Source organism: Trichechus manatus, unplaced genomic scaffold (assembly GCF_000243295.1).
Source record: "Trichechus manatus latirostris isolate Lorelei unplaced genomic scaffold, TriManLat1.0 scaffold00140, whole genome shotgun sequence".
NCBI classification, from domain to species: domain Eukaryota; kingdom Metazoa; phylum Chordata; class Mammalia; order Sirenia; family Trichechidae; genus Trichechus; species Trichechus manatus.
The window spans coordinates 5,411,862-5,421,743 of record NW_004444076.1 but is presented as its reverse complement, the minus strand read 5'-3'; the positions used below and the strand labels follow the sequence as shown (position 1 = coordinate 5,421,743).

The following is a 9,882-nucleotide window of genomic DNA, read 5'->3' as shown; positions in this document are numbered from 1 at the left end:
AGTATAAACTACAACCCAATGAGTTGTTTAAATAAAACCCTGCATTACCACCAATAAAATGGACTTCATTTTGTCTTGTCAGTATAAACTACAACTCAATGACACTTGGTGGAAACTATTCAAAAACCAAACTCAGCCCTGTGGACTAAATCTAATTTACTCTTATGGATTGAATTGTATTCCCCTATTTCCTGTAGTTATAATCTCATTTGGGAATGGGTTTTCTTTGTTATGTTAATAAGGCAATATTAGTCTAGGGTGTGTCTTAAATCAGTCTCTTTTGAGATATAAAAGAACAGATTAAGCCAGCAAGAAAGCTCAAACAAGCAGAGAGGAGGGAAAGATAGGATTCCCTACCACATGCAGAAGCTGAAAAGAGACAAGGACCTTGCCCCAGAGCCTAAAGAGAGAGAAGGCCTTCCCCTAGAGTCAGAGCTCTGAATTCAGACTTCCAGCCTCCTAAACTGTGAGCAAATAAATTTCTGTTTGTTAAAGCCCCCCACTTGTGGTATTTCTGCTATAGCAGCATTAGATAATTAAGACACTGACTGATGGAATGATTTTTCTTTTCTTCAGGCTCCTAAGCCATATTCTAAGTACTTTTTTTCCCCTTAATTTAATTAAAATTATAAAAAAGGAATATAGAAGGTCCACATTATCTAACAATAACTAAAACCAAAACGTCCACAAAGTAGATTTTGGTCAACTTAAAACAAGGACTAAAATTTCAGAGTAAATAGTGAAGAAAGGATTTAACTAGAAAATGAAGCAAATTTCTAAAAAGTTTCTCAGTTGTTGACTGCCAGGTCAACAATTTGTTATTCAATTTGTTCAACAATATCAACATTCAGGGGCTTCATGAAATGCTGCATCTTTTACAAAACCTACAATTTCATTTTGTAATGGTTTGTATTGAATTGTCATATATCTGCAACATGCGACATCATCTACAGGCTGACAAAGACACTGATAGTGTTAAGCTGAGAGAGATGTTTGAGTAGGAATCAGTGAATTTTTTGTGTTGTAAAAATTTTGGCTACTCTACACATGGGGTTGCAATGAGTTGGAATCAACTTGCAGCAAAAGGTATATATATAGCCTAATAGCAGTGGCTTGAATAAGAGAATTCCCACAATCGTACTCACACTGGTTAGAAGATAATAATAGAGAGAGAGAAAGCGAATAAAATAAAAGTACAAGCAGTCCCTGGGTTACAATCAAGATCCATTCCTACCTGTGTCTTTAAGTCAAATTTGTAGGTAAGTCGGAACAGGTGCATACGGTTCTTATTTAGTCTACTTTAGTGCAAGAGGGAGCCCTGGTGGCGCAGTAGTTAAAAGCTACCGCTACTAACTAAAAGTCCGCAGTTTGAAACCACCTGCCGCTCCTTGGAAACCGTATGGGGCAGTTCTACACTGTCCTAGAGGGTTGCTATGAGTTGAAATCGACTCAATGGCAACAGGTTTGATTTTTTGGTTTTAGTGCAAAAAAAAGGCTTGAAGACTTTTCATGATTTAAAGATGATTTAAAAGCTGCACGTGCAGCAAGTGAAGGTGACTGTGATTAAGAATTTGTTGCCATTGGGGGTTGGTTGGTTCAATCTTTTCAAAGTGAGGGCAAATTTACATAACATTGAATGGCAAGTAGGAGTTGTCTGTGTGATGTTGGTAACCTGGCGACGGCTTGTAAATATTTCTGGCCCCTGGTTCAAATGGCAACCCAAAGCTTATTTTAACTATTGATTTTAGTTATTCATCTGAGTTATGATCATGAACCTACATAATATACTTATACATTTATTTCTTGGTTTATAAACTTGAAGAAGAAATTTATTGCCCTTATGCTATTTCCCAACTACACTGACCCCTATCCCTTCCAATTTGGGTTATTTATTTACCATTCTTTTGGTTGTTTTTTTATACCTTTAAATAACATATTTCATCACCTATTTCTAAATCTATCAACTTCATACATTATTTACTGACTCCTTTGTATGTACAGGGATATTATTATACCAAAACTTTGTTTCACCTCTCCTCTTTCCCTCTTCCATTTCTCAACTTTTATCAGATGTATAATTATTTTTATATTGTTACGGTCTGTATTTACAGTGTGCTCTGTAACTATAATTAAGTCTCTTGCACTTGTCTATTGATTGGCGCTAAAACTGAAAGGCAATAAATGTTTAAAGTATCAAATGTATAAAGTTCTGAATCAATAACTGGTGATAAGACTCATGTAAGTAGAAGTCCATGTAATCCTAAGAAGTAAAGCTGTGCTGCTCTACAGAAAATGTTTCAAATCTAAGGTCAATACTCTAACAATTGTTCCAAATTACATCACATTTTGTTTCTATTTGGACTATCCTTTTTGTACAGCTTTTTGTTCTTCACAGAGGTTCTGTTTTTCCCTTGTTGTCAGAAGAAACATGGTTTTATCACAGTACTGAGCTTTGCCGCTTCTCTAACTGCATATTTTCAAATGGAACTGACACTCCTTAGAAATTCTGACTTCCTAGTCAAACTTGGACCAATTCCTTTCAAGATCTGCTGAACAGCTATTTTATTGAAATTTCTTTTTGCTGCATTCTTCAGTTCGTTGCACTATTTCTAGGATCTGTTATTTTTCCCTTTCTCAGATTCCTTTTTATTTTGCTGGGATACATTCTCAAATAATTTGACCAAGACCATGCAACCAGTAAGTAAACTGCAGTGGTCAGAAAATCTTTCTCAGTGAAAAAACACAAAATAGTAAGTACTGAAAAGATCTCAGAATTCCCAGACTAGTAAACCTGGGGCCAAAGAGTCCAATGGCAGGGATGCTATGAAAACTGATATCAGAACTTTACCCTCCAGATTCCATACCAGTTTACTTTCCACTCTATCATGCTATCTGTCTCTTGACTTGTACCAAGTTGCTGCTTCACTTTCAGGAACAGAAAGTCAACTTAATATTAACTAATACAATATACCAGATCCTGTTACGAGTGTTTGGTTTTATGGAATAGAGTTAAATCTTTAAAATACCTTCCATTAAACTATTATTATTTGTCTAACAAAGAAAACTGCAGAGGTAAAAGAATAATTACGGCCCATGATTCCAAATTAGTATTATTTATACTAAGCAACACATTTTAGAGTAAATACCTTTTTTTTTCCTTTTCACTTTTTTCTTTTTTCTATTTTTCCTTAAGTAAATAGTTCCTCACAAATACAAGATCGAGTTTCAGGAAAAATAATCCTTGCCTGCCTCCTGTAGCCTTTTCAGCAAAAACGAAAATAACAAAGTCAACTGTCATTCTTCAAATGACATTTATAAGCTGGGTCAAGACTTTTCTGTCCTCTACTTTGCTAATCATTATTAGAGGTGTAAAGAGCATGTCTTAGTGATGTAATTTGAAATAAGCTATTTTTCCCCTAAACATCAAACCCATTTATACTGCTTAAATTTCTTCATTGCACTGCTCACTTGACTGAACCAATTATAATGTAACTTATGCCAAGTGCAAAAAATTCCAGAATCTATACATTATAGGATATATCTAGATACAATTTTTCAAACAGTAAATAACTGTTACTGATATGCAGTACAATTAATTGTTAGTTTAAACTTGTGATATTTATTAAAGTCTGCTAAGTTACTATGAAATGGTACAATTCCTGTAAGTAAAAGTAATGCTTACCTTCCAGACCAATGTGACATAAAATGATTTAACATAGAGATGCAGTGAGTTAATGTCCCATGCCTACTGCCTGAAGCTGTTGTAGTGGTGCTAATTTTTTTAAACACTGCCATTCCATTCCAGACCTCCAGATTTAACCTTAATTAAAAGGCCATAAATGAAACAATCATGTTCTGTACTGCAACTGTTGCCATATTTAGGGACTGTTTCTTGATATCATCCATATAAAATGTATTCTAAAAGGTCATCAATCAATAACATTTAGACAGACCATAGCAGAATAGAAAAAGCACAAATACCAGCATTAAAGCCTGAGTTTTCAGTATTATTATATACCATCAATATGACTTCAGACAAGTCCCATATCTTTCTATACTTAGTTTTCCTCATCTATATATGGAATAATGAAAGCTATCTTGCCTATTTAACAGGGTGGTTTAGATATATTAAATGCAAAAACGTATGAGAAAAGCATTTAATAAAGCAATCTGTAAACATGAACTGTTATCAGACTATGCAGATATTATTTCTCAAATATAAAGAATTCTGGTTATTACTGCAGGAATAAACAATAGAAGTAAAAGACAAAATCCCAGACTCTGAAGAGCTTAATTCAAAGAAAACAAAAAAGCAAAAATACAGAAAAATCAAATATTAGATACCTCAAAGATGAAAAAAAATTATACTACACATATTATCTCCCTTTAAATTTATGACAAAAATGAAAAAAAAAAGTACTCAATAAATACTTCTTGGATTAATTAAGGAATGTAGAGATAGGAGGAAAAATAAAGTAAACCTTTTTTCTGTTTTCTTGCTAGTAGCTCCACTTCCCAGTGCTGCTCAGCGTATACTCTATACCCATGTTAAGGACAACTCTATTTCAAAACTTCATTATCAATGACTTATTTTGTCTAGATTTAAAAAAGTGAAGATGTAGTTCAAGGAAATAAGGCATCTATGGCAGGTCCAAATCCCAGAACCTACTTTCATATTAGCTTTCAGGCAGCATTTTAGGAAATCAGCCACACAGTATGATTATCATTGTGCAATGCTAATAACTTGACTATTAAATATTATTTCCTTTGGTACAATGTCTGTAATTTTAAAATGTATACCACTTTTTTTTGTTCATCTTTAACTAGTTATCCATTTTATCATCTTATATACGTGTCTCTTAAAAAGCTGTCAGTAGTAGAGCTCTGTGTGCCATCAAATGTTCCGTTATTCTTACTGATTGGAACGATTCATTAGTACAATATAGAAATACTGAGGTTAATAGCTTCTTATTTCTCTTGGATCATATTAATTTAATCTTCATAATAACTGCCAAAAAAATGAAGTATTAATTACCCATTAGACAAATGAAGAAACTGAGGCTTGCGCAAAGCTAGTAAATGGTAAGCCAGAATTTAATTTAAATCCACCTGAATCTGAAGCCCATGCCCTTAAAACCAGTTCACTACACTGTATCAATTTTGTAATCTGAGTTAGAAAATCATCTGTATCCTTCTGCATACAGTATATAGTCTAAAATCATACCATAGAAGACTTCTCTCTCTACAGGGAACCTCTACACTCCCACAAGTAGCTATATGACTGTTCCCCAGGTCATAAATGATTGTTTCAGGGATGAACATGTAAATTTCTGAATTTCTCAGTCAGAAATTTGGAGTTGGTCAGTCAGTCTTTCTATGAGGTTACATATATAACGTTGAAACGGGGAGCCTGGATGGTCATTTTCTACTCAAAAAGTAAACTGAATATCCAAAAAAGACCATCCAGCAAAGGAAGAAGGACCCAAAAGATGTCCTTCTATTATTCATCCCAGTAAGGGAAAGATAATTTGTTTGCAAGTCAGTAAAATTTATTCATAGTTTGCTTCTCTGTCTCACTAAGAGAATTTAAAATTCAATACACTGATATACAGTACAGTAACAATGGCAAAAGAAATGAGTTGGCATTTTTAAATCATTCCAAAATTGTGATAGCAAAAGCTAATTGTATTTTAACTTATTGCTGGAGCATGAAAAACTCCATGATGCTATAAACATGAACTTCTGAACAGCTTTACTGAGGTAAAACTGTCATACAATGAACAGCATAAATTCTAAAAGTACATTATTGTAAGTTTTGACATATGTATATACCATAAAACTACCACCACAATCAAGTTAATAAACATATCCATCACCTCCAAAGTTTCCCTGTGCCCCTTTGTCATCCTTCTCTCGTGACCAAACTTCATACCCCTCAACCCCCACCAAAGTACCGGGCAACCAGAGATCACTTTCTGTTACTCTTAGTTTGCATTTTCTAGAATTTTATATAAATGAAATTATACACTACATGATCTTTTTTGTCTGGCTTCTTCCACATATCATAATCATTTTGAGACTCACCCATGTTTGCTAAATGTCAGAAGTTCTTTCCTTTTTATTGCCCAGGAGTCCTGATGAGGCAGTAGCTAAAGCGTTCAACTGCTAACCGAAAGGTCAGCGGTTCGAAACAACCAGGGGCTCCCCGGGAGAAAAATGTGGCAGTTTGCTTCCATAAAGAGTTACAGCCTTGGAAACCTATGGGGTCAGCAGTGGGTTTGGTTTTTTGTTCGTTTGTTTTGTTTTTATTCCATTGTTTGGATATTGCACAATGTGTTTATCTATTCATCTGTTAACGGACTTTTGGTTGTTTCCAGTTTGGGGCAAACAAATAAAGATGCTATAAAAATTCATATACAAGTCTCTGTATAGAAAGAAGAATTTATTTCTGTAAATGCTTAAGAGTGGCTGGCACTACGAAAGGTATATGCTTAACTTTTTAATAAACTCCCAAATTGTTTTCCAAAGTAATTGAACAAGTTTACATTCCTACAAGCAGTGACATGAGAGTTTTAGGTCCTATATATCTTCACTAACACTTGGTATCATCACTTTTAATTTTAACCATCCTTAATAGGTGTGTAAGAGTATCTCACAGTAGTTTAAATTTGCACTTCCATAATGACTAATGATATTGAGCATCTTTTCATGTGCTTGTTTACCATCCACATGGAAACATGAAGGCTCTGCTCAAATATTTTGCAATTTTCTTTATTGGGATGCTTGTATTCTCAATATTGAGCTTCAATACCTTTCTATATATTCTCAATACAAGTCTTTATCAAACATGTGATTTGCATATATTTCCTCCCAATCTGTGGTTTTCTGAAGTGTGATGAAGTCCAACTTATCCTTTTTTTTTTTCCTTTTACCAAGCATGCTTTTGGTGTCATATCTAAAAAAATCATTGTGTAACTTAAAGTCACAAATATTTTTTTCTATGTTTTCTTCTAGAAGTTTTATAATTACAGTTTTACATTTTAGGTCTATAATCCATTCTGACCTAATTTTTATAAGGTACAAGAATCAACTTTTTTTCTTTTTTTTTTTTTTGGAAAATGGCAACTCAATTGTTCCAGTACTATTTCATAAAAACACTATTTACCAATGAAATGCATTTCCACTGTTGTTGAAAATCAATTGACCATGTATGTGTGGGTTTATTTCTGGACTCTATTCTGTTCCACTGACCTGTTTGTCTACCTTTATGTCATTATCATACGTCTTAATTACAGTAGCTTTATAAAATCAGGTAATGTAAGTTTTCCAATTTTTTTTCTTTTTCAAAATTATTTTGAGTGTTCTAGGTCCTCTGCATTTTTCATATAAGTTTTAGAATTAACTTGTAAATTATTTTTTAAAAAAGCTCCTGATTTAGCAATCAGAATGGCAATGAATCTATACGTAAATTTAAGAACTGACATCTTAAAATAATAAATCCTCTGTGTCATGAACTCCTCATTTATTTACATCATCTTTAATTTCTCTCAAAAACATTTTATACTTCTCTGCATACAGATCTTACACATTTTTTGTTAGATTTATACCTAAGTGTGATCGTTAAGGTTGTGTGTCAACTTGGCAGGGCCACGATTCTCAGTGGTTTAGCAGTTATGATGTAGTTTGGCAGTCGTATGATGATGTGATCACTTCCATGATGAGATTTGATATAATGTGATCACTTCCATGATGAGATTTGATATAATGTGATCACCTCCATGATGGGATCTGCTGTGAGTAGCCAATCAGTTGAAAGGGAGTTTTCTTGGGGGTGTGGCCTGCATACAACATACGTGAACTTTCTGACAAGGCTCACTGGCTTTTGCTTGCTCTGAATTCTGCAGTTGGCTCCTGTTAGTCTGACTTCCAGTTCTTGGGACCTGAGCTAGCAAATGACTCCCCATCTTGCCTGCTGATCTTGGGATTCATCGGTCTTCACAGCCGGTGAGCAAAAGCCCTGCTGTCTGACCTGCCGACCTTGAGTTTGTCAGCCCCTGTGGCTACGTGAATCAGGAGAAGCCTCAACCTGACCCAAGGACTTGGGACGATCCAGCCACTACAACCATGTGAACCATTTCCTTGATATAAATCTCTTTATATATATACTTATACGCTTAACTGGTTTTGCTTCTCTAGAGAATCCAGCCTAAAACACTAAGCATTTCATATTTTCTGATGCTAATGGTACTGTTTATATAATTTCAATTTCCAAATATTAGTTGTTAGTATATACAGATACATTTTTTTAATTTACTCTTGTATACAGCAACCTTGCTAAACTCACTTATTAGTTTTGTAGATTATTTGTAAATACCACAGGATTCTCTAAACAGACGATCATACCATCTGTGAATAAAGATATTTTTACATCTTCCTTTCAAATCTGATGCCTTTTATTTTTCTTGCCTGATTCCCCCGGCTAAAACATCCAGTATAATGTTAAATAGAAGAGGCAATCTTAGTGGGGAAGCATTCTGTCTTCCATCATTAAATACGATGTTACCTACAGATTTTACATAAATAGCCATTATTGATTTGAATTCTCTTCTATATCTAGTTCAGGGTTTCTTAACCTCAGCACTATTGACATTTTAGACCAAATAATATAGGAGACCACTGGGTGTATTGTAGGATGTTTAGTAGCATCTTTGGCCTTTACCCAATAGATGCCAAGTAACAGTTACCCAGTCATAAGAATCAAAAATGTCTCCAGACATTGACAAAAGTCCTCTGGGGTACAAAATTGCCCCTGAGAATCACTAATCTAGTGTCTTAGTTATCTACTGCTATTATAACAGAAATAACACAAGCGGATGGCTTTAACAAAAAGAAATTCATTCTCTCACAGTTTAGGAGGCTAGAAGTCTGAATTCAGGGTGATAGCTCCAGGGGAAGGCTTTATCTCTCCGTCAGCTCTGGGGGAAGGTCCTTGTCATGAATCTTCCCCTGGTCTAGGAGCTTCTTAGCGCAGGGACCCAGGGTCCAAAGGATGTGCTCTGCTCCTGCCTCCTCTCGCTTGGTGGTACTGAGGTCCTTCTCCTCTCTGCTCGCTTCTCTTTTATATCTCAAGAGACTGACTCAAGATACAACCTAATCTTGTAGGTTGAGTCCTGTCTCATTAACATAACTGCCTCTAATCCTGCCTCATTATCATCATTGAGGTTAAGATTTACAACACATAGGATAATCAGATCACAAAATGGTGGACAACCACACAATACTAGGAATCATGGCCTAGCCAAGCTAGCACATATTTTGGGGGGGACACAAATTCAATCCATAACATTCCCCCCAAAATTAAAATCCTTGCCACATGTAAAGCACATTCACCCCATTATATCATTCTAAAAGTCTTATTAAGTCAACTCCAAGTCGAAATTCCATCCTGTGGCAAAACTGCTTTTTATCTCTGAAATCCAGAATACAAATTATGTGCTTCCAAAATACAGTGGTGGTACAGGCACAAGGCGGACATTTCCATTACAAATAGGAGAAACTGGAGAGTAAGAAGGGATAACAGACACCAACGAAGTTAGCAGAACACATTACATTAGCTCTCAAGACTTGAAAATAATTCTGTTCTCTGAGACCATTTAGGCAATGGCCCTGCCCTCCAGACTCTAGGTGTTGGCTACACTCTCTGGATTCTGGGTGGAGGCCCCCTGGCCCTGGGCTTCAGCTCCATCTTCTAGGTTGACCGGAACAGCAACTCTGCTCCCTCGCATTTGGGCGGTCCTATTTTCCTAGTCTGTCTGAGTGGCAACTCCAACCCCTTGGCCCCCAGCAGGCCCTGTTCTTATGCCCGTTGGGCATGACAGCCTC

The 9,882-nt window shown here is 35.5% G+C and overlaps 1 protein-coding gene across 3 annotated transcripts in view; it reads right to left on the bottom strand.

The window, feature by feature from the left end:
• The window catches only part of TMEM135 (transmembrane protein 135), a 284,710-nt gene that overhangs the window by 194,291 nt on the left and 80,537 nt on the right, over window positions 1-9,882 (bottom strand). The gene's annotated exons all lie outside the window — the stretch shown is intronic.